We start from the raw sequence: 7,626 nt of genomic DNA on the forward strand, positions 1-7,626 counted from the left end.
GGGAACTATATTGCCAAACTAATGTGGGGGGGGGGAACTGTGCTGCCAACTTAATATGGGGGGGGGGGGAACTATGCTGCATACTTAAAGAGGTAGTCCACTGCCACAGTGTTCGGAACATTTTCAGCAGGCCAGGGGCGGGCGAGGCGGGGGAAGGGGGTGGCAACAGCTGGAGGCACAAAATGGGTCGGGTCACCGGCGGATCCACAGATGTTTCCGGCACGGAAATTCCATTTTCTGTGTCCGCACAGAATGCATGGCTGTCTTTGAGATGCTGCATTCCTGTGCAGTCCTAGTGCTGGCATATTATGTCGGTGTCCTGCAGTTTGCGGAATATCTGCATGGAAATTCTACATTCTGTCTGTGAACTTAGCCTTATAGTATATGTGGATGCTATTACTGATAGGTAGCATTGAAAAGATCACTGTTTATCTGTGTGCGGTGACTATTACTGTATAGAGAACAAGGTTACAATATAAGGTTAGGGCTACATGGCAAAAATGAGTTGCACAGTCAAAGATCGCCATGTTGTTCTCCTTGAATGGTGCTGAATCTCAGTTAATATAAGTAAATGTGGTCACACACAGAGAAATCCAGCACAAATCAGTTCTTGCTCTTAGGGGGGTTTATTAAACCCATAAAACAGCATCATAAAATGTATGGCTTTCTGTGACCCTGTGTTTTCCTGTCACCATACATTTTATGATGCCGTTTTGTGCTGGATTTCTCTAAGTGTTTCCTTACAAGTTGCTGTTGCTCCACAGGTGTCTGTGCACTTCGCTCTTGCAAAAGGGGGGAGCTTAGCTGATCTGCACTAAATGGTGTCACATTGTGACCCCCAAATTACCACAGCCACAAATTCATCTTGGATGGAATTATTACGTTTCTCATGTTGTAGTCACAGCCATTTGTGGTTTTCAGCTCAATCTCATTTACTCACATTAGCCGAGATGCAGCACAATTCAGGGGGCACAACATAGTGATCTTTGATCACACAATCTGGGGCGTCCAAGACGCTATCCTCGTATGGCTCCGGTTCTTCAGCATCATCCGCAACCCTTCTCTGGGCCTCCCGCCGTGGAAGCCATGCAAGTGGTACCGGTCTCGCCTGACCTCTCAAGAACGGAGTCGTCGCAGAAACGAGAATTAATGTCTGTACTGCGCCAGTATCGAGCACTTCCTCAGAGTCTGTCCTCTCCATCCTCCGCGTTCGGGAAACGCTCGCACCTAGTAAATGTGGGAGAGGCGTTGCTAGGTGTGGATTCTTCCTCTCCACATCTTACGCTATCAGTGCAGATTTCCGTGCCTGCCAAGTCTACCTTCACTGCCACAGCCTTCTTGGACTCTCGATCTACCGGCAATTTCATCCATGCCTCCTTGATTGACAAGTACCAAATTCCCATGGTTCGTCTACCCACGCATTTCTTCATTTCCACAGTCAATGGAGAGAGACTCACTACTACAGTGCAGTACCGCACTTCACCACTTCAGATGGACATTGGCATCCTGCATACTGAGAAGTTGGAGTTCTATGTTCTTCCTTTTTGCTCCACTGAACTCCTCCTAGGTCTGCCTTGGCTTCAGCGCCATTGTCCAGTCCTGGATTGGTCCTCCGGAGAGATCCAGAGTTGGGGTCCCTCCTGCTTCAGCCGCTGTCTCAAGACAGTTCCTGTCAAGCAAAATCCCGTTGCTTCTCCTCCACCTGGTCTGCCTGAGGCTTATCACAGCTTCGCTGATGTCTTCTCAAGAAGCAAGCTGAGGTTCTTCCGCCTCACAGACCCTATGATTGTCCCATTGACTTAATGCCAGGGTCAACTCCTCCACGGTGTAGAATCTACCCACTCTCTCCACCTGAGACTCTCGCCATGTCTGAATACATCCGTGAGAACCTACAAAGAGGTTTCATAAGGAAGACTTCCTCTCCCGCTAGAGCCGGGTTCTTCTTTGTCACCAAAAATGACGGCTCCCTTCGTTCTTGCATTGACTACAGAGGACTTAACAAGATCACGGTCAAGAAACGTTACCCTCTTCCCTTGATCTATGAGCTCTTTGACCGTCTCCGTGTGGCCAGAATCTTTACCAAGTTGGATCTTCATGGAGCTTACAACTTGATCTGTATTAGAGAGGGAGACGAGTGGAAGACCGCCTTCAACACCCGAGATGGACATTTTGAATACCTGGTGATGCCCTTCGGTCTCTGTAATGCTCCTGCCGTGTTACAGGAATTTGTCAATGATATCTTCAGGGACCTCCTCTACACCTGCGTGGTGGTTTACCTCGATGACATCCTCATCTTCTCTTCCAACCTTGACCAACACCGGATACATGTCTGTCAAGTCCTTTCCCGCCTCAGGAGGAACCGCCTCTACGCTAAGATCGAGAAGTGCCAGTTTGAGCGGACCAGTCTGCCTTTCCTGGGGTACATTATTTCTGCCCAAGGCTTACAGATGGACCCGGCCAAACTCTCTGCGGCTCTGGACTGGCCGCGCCCCTCTGGGCTACGTTCCATACAAAAGTTCTTGGGTTTTGCCAATTATTATAGGCAATTCATCCCACATTTCTCCACACTGGTGTCTCCCATTGTAGCCTTGACCAAGAAAGGGGCTAGTCGTGGCCTCCTCAGGCAGAAGAAGCCTTCTAGTACTTGAAAGCCGCCTTTGCCTCCGCCCCAATTCTCACCAGACCTGACCCTTCTAAGCCATTCTCCTTGGAGGTGGATGCCTCCTCTGTAGAGCTGGAGCCGTGCTCACTCAGAAGTCGCCCAGAGGCAAGACCGTAACTTGCGGCTTTTTCTCCAAGACTTTCTCTCCAGCCAAAAGGAACTATTCGATCAGAGACAGAGAGTTGTTGGCCATAAAATTGGCACTTGAAGAATGGAGGCATCTTCTAGAGGGCTCCATCCATCCTGTGTGCATCTTCACGGATCACAAGAATCTTGCTTTCCTCCAGTCCGCCCAAAGGCTTAATCCACGCCAAGCCCGCTGGTCCCTGTTCTTTGCACGTTTTAACTTTGTGATCCACTTCCGCTCTGCTAGCAAGAACATCAGGGCTGATGCCCTCTCCTGCTCTTCTGATGTTGTAGGTAACGAGACTACTCTCCAGCATATCATTCCGCCTGAGCGTCTGATTGCCGTTGCTCCGGTGGATCTTCGCTCATTTCCTCCTGGCAAAACTTATGTGCCTCCTCGCTTTCGCCTTCAAGTCCTCAAGTGGGATCACGTTTCCTTGTTTGCAGGTCCCCCAGGGGCCCAGAAGACACTCCAGCTTGTTTCCCAAAGATATTGGTGGCCCTCGATGGAGAGGGATGTCTCGGACTACATCCAAGTTTGCACTGTCTGCGCACCGGACGAGTCGCCTCGTCAGAAGGCAGCTGGGTTGCTCCTACCTCTTCCTGTCCCTGAGACTCCATGGTCTCACATAGCCATGGATTTTGTGACCAACCTTCCTCTTTCCCGTGGTATGACGGTCATTTGGGTCGCAGTAGACTGATTCTCCAAAATGGCACACTTTATACCTGTCTGGACTACCATCTGCACCAGTGTTGGCAAAACAATTTTTCTTATACATTTTTCGCCTCCACAGTCTTCCCAAGCATATTGTTTCAGACTGTGGGGTGCAGTTTGTCTCTAAATTCTGGAGTGCTCTCTGTGGACAGCTCAAGGTGAAGCTGGATTTCTCATCCTCTCATCACCCCCAATCCAACGGCCAATTGGAACGTGTGAATCAAATCCTGGGGGATTATCTTCGCCATTTTGTATCCTCGCGCCACGATGACTGGGCTGATCTGCTTCCTTGGGCAGAGTTCTCCTATAATTACAGAAATTCTTCTGCCTCGAACAAGTCTCCATTTTTTGTGGTTTACGGTCGCCATCCTCTACCACCTCTGCCGTTGTCTTCCACTTCTCCTGCTCCAGCAGTTGATGAGCTTGTCCGGGACTTCTCTTGTATTTGGCGGGAGACTCGCAGCGCTCTACTTAAAGCATCTGCCCGCATGAAGCCCCAAGCGGACATAAGACGCAGAGTTCCTCCGGAGTTTTCCCCTGGTGACAAGGTGTGGCTCTCGGTCAAGTACATCCGATTTAGGGTCCCAAGTTACAAGCTGGGTCCTCGCTACTTGGGACCCTACAAGATTAAGAAGAGGATTAACTCAGTGGCTTATCAGCTCCATCTCCCCTCCACTCTCAGAATTTTCAACTCATTTCATGTCTCCCTAATCAAACCTCCTGTCTTTTTTTTTTTTTTTCAAAGTTTTCATCAGTTTATTGCATTAAAAAAAGTGTGCACAGTTTCCTTCTATACTTTAGTCCCATTTAGGATGCGCTGTCCCTTTAAAAACAAGTCGCAGTCAGACCTCTCCAACGGATGCCAACGCGCGCCCTATGGAATGATGCACGATAAAATGCCTGCAGGTATATTAAATTAAAGGGGGAGGGTGGAACCACTTTGAGTGGAGTTCCCCTTTAAAGCAGGGAGTGGAATGTCACATTTTGCGCAGTGTCAGGATATGAGTCTTCTGGTCGGCGTGGTGTCGCGGCCGCCGTTCATGGCATCCCTATACTGGCACTCGTGTACGTGTGTGGCCGCGATGTAGCAGAGCTGTACAGGACAACGTCACGCAGTACGGAGAGTTGCAGCGCACAGTCACTCGGTGCACGTTCTATCTCAGCGGCACTGCAGCCTCCTAGAGCATTATATAGAAGCGGAGAATACAAGGTATGGGGGACTATGAGCCTACGAGGGGGAGCGCGCGCACTCTGTTCTCCTCCACTACGGACAGAGAGGTGACGCGTGGTCACAAACACAAGAGAGAGTGACGCGGGGGAAGCTTCCCCGGGTAACTTCCATGTCTGTCTGACGTTATGACCCCTGTAATAGATTCTTAGCTGGCAGATGCCTGGTCCTCCATGTTAGCCGTCTGCACGTGGTTGTGTTCCACCAAAACACCATAATGCACCCACCGCTCCCGCTCATTTCTCGGGAGGATCCATCTTTCCCGGTCTCTGCTGTTTGCTGGAGTTGGGGAAGGATTTGGCGAGTTCCTCTCCGGTGAGAAGCGCTCGGATTTCTGACGGGATTTTACCTTGATCCATCGCTTTACCCCACTGCTTGTACATCTCCAGCTCCTCGCGCAGGGCACAGATTGCGCGCTACCGGCTGGACACCAGCTCCTCCAGGTATTGGTAGCGCAGCTTCTTGCGCGCTCTGCACTCCCGCGCGCTCTGCCGGCTCCGCTCCAGTTTGGCCTTCAGGTCGATCTTGGCCGGTTTCCGTCCTCTCTTTCCTGGTTTCTTCACTTTCCCTTCAGTCACCTTGTTGTCCTCCATGTTGCTGACGCTCTGTGTGCAGTAATAGATAATATAGGAGGCCGGGTGTGATGTAGTCGGGGCTCGGGTGTAGTCGCAGCCGCCGTTTAGGAAGAGCCCCGTTTGTTTACCCAAACCTCCTGTCTTTAACCGGTTCTCCCCGAAGGTCACCACTCCTAGCCCCGTGGCCAGAACTTCTGACATCTTTACGGTCAAAGAAATCTTGGCATCTAAGTTTATCCGGGGGAGAAGATTTTTCTTCATCGACTGGGAAGGCTGTGGTCCTGAGGAGAGGTCTTGGGAGCCGGAGGAGAACATCCTGGACCACAGCATCATCCTCAAATTCTTGGGTAACAAAAAGAGGGGGAGACCAAAGGGGGGGGTACTGTTTCGCTGAGCGCTCCGGGCCCCCTGCTGGCCGCGAAGCGCTCACAGCATGTGTCTCCAGGCAGCGCTCCTGAGTCTCAGCGTGTGCGTCCCCGCTCTCTAGGGCACGCATGCTCCGGGACTCTTAGATTTAAAGAACCAGTGATTGGTGCCTGGCCCAAAGTGGTTATTAAGGGTTAAGGTTTGTGAGAGGCAGTTTGGACTTAATTAGGCCTGCACCTGTGCACTGACTATAAGTACCTTCCCCTCCCACAGCCTTCTGCCGGATCTTTGTTGCCTTTTGTGCCATTGTGAAAGCGTTCCTGTGTATTTCTTGCCTGTTGCCGACCCATTGCTACCGACTACCACCTGTGAACCGTTGCTGCCTGCCCTGACCATTTGCTCCATCTGATTTCGCCTTTTCCTGATCCTCTTGTACCTTGCCTTATCTCAGCGGCTAGAGAGGTTGAGTCGCTACTGGGTGGAACGACCTGGGGGTTACCTGCCACAGCAAGTCCATCCCGCTTTGCGGCGGGCTCTGGTGAAAACCAGTAATCCCTTAGATTCCGTTGCCCTGGTACGGCCCACGTCATCACCTCTCTGGCACGGCGGATCCACCACCAGCCTCCGCTACCAGCTACCAGCCCGGATCCTGACACAAACATTTGGCCACAATTAAATCACCTTTATATTTGTGGTCGTGGCTCGAAGAGCCGTGAATGAATAACCTAAGGAGAAAACATGATTAGGATGACTTACCGACCTAACCTTGAATTCCTATGGAACCTGGAACATAAGAAGAAGTAAGGAAACAGCGGTTGAAGTATGCCCAAAGTACCGCGACCGTGGGTACGCCTATAGAGGGCAAAAGTCAGAAATAGGGTGCAACTTGATTTTATTTAGTTTACAGAGCCAGTATCTTAAATACATTTGCCATTTCCATTGAAGGGTCGGGCACATAACGGTCAAAGCAAGCAGAACTCCAACAACCCAGCTTCTTGATCATGTGAGCTGGAACGTTGTGTCTAGAAGCAGCCGAGGCCGTGCTAATTCTGAATGAGTGCCCTGTGATGCCTGCAGAGTCTTTACCCAACATGGTGATGAGTGACCGGACATGTTTGATGAACTGTGATGACGTTAAAGCCTGGCCACCAAGAGGTAGAAGAGGACCGTCCGCCACTCGCCCCAACAACATGGCCAGTAAGGCCGATAGGGCAGCTACCGGGATGTGACGTGGGAAAGTAGCGGACGGACACTCCCCACCTGCAGGTTTTGGTGGCCAGCAGAGAGAGGGTGAAACCTGAGCCACTAGGCGACAGCTGGCCCGGGGTCAGGCCCGGTGATCTGTGCCCGAGACGCGTGAACTCACCGGGCCTGAGAAAGCCATAGAAAGCGAGGTGAATGGCCGCTTTGATGACCGTACTTAGGTGGTAACCTAAAGGGTGAGTGTCTAGCAGGGTGCACATGGCCCTGAAGAGGTCCCCGGTGACCGGTGCGCAGGAAGGTGACCTGTGAAGTGAAGAAAGTGACACACCTCTGAGAGCAGCCTTGATGGGACGTGCGGAAAGCAGTGACGGTGCATTAGGGTGCAACAAGGACCTGTGGTGCTGAAGACCCGTGAGGTGCAGCTTGATGGTATTGTGGGACAAGTGTAAGGAGGAGTGGCAAAAACCAATGAACGCTAGGGAAGAATGCACCGAGATTGTGGCAGGCAGACCTAAGTTGTTCATGAAGGTAGTGAAAGACGCCAGAGCAGAATCATAACCCCGAATCGTGCTGGGTGCTAAGGAACCTCGGTTTAGAGCGATAGCCACTGCTGAGTAGGTGGCTAGGCCGTCAGTTGCTGGAGCGGGTGGACCGTTCGATCTGCTCCTGGTAGTACCTGAAAGAACAGCCTCAGGTTAGCTCGGGACAATGCGTCAGCTGCAACATTTAACCTGCCCTCAATATGTTCGAC

At 51.3% G+C, this 7,626-nt stretch overlaps 1 pseudogene; it reads right to left on the bottom strand.

Annotated features, from left to right (window-relative positions):
• Positions 1 to 4,246: 4,246 nt before the first annotated feature.
• LOC130285198 (cAMP-responsive element-binding protein-like 2) lies at positions 4,247 to 5,428 on the bottom strand (annotated as a pseudogene).
• Positions 5,429 to 7,626: the final 2,198 nt, after the last annotated feature.

The sequence above is a fragment of the Hyla sarda genome, chromosome 8, assembly GCF_029499605.1.
Source record: "Hyla sarda isolate aHylSar1 chromosome 8, aHylSar1.hap1, whole genome shotgun sequence".
Lineage (NCBI taxonomy): Eukaryota > Metazoa > Chordata > Amphibia > Anura > Hylidae > Hyla > Hyla sarda.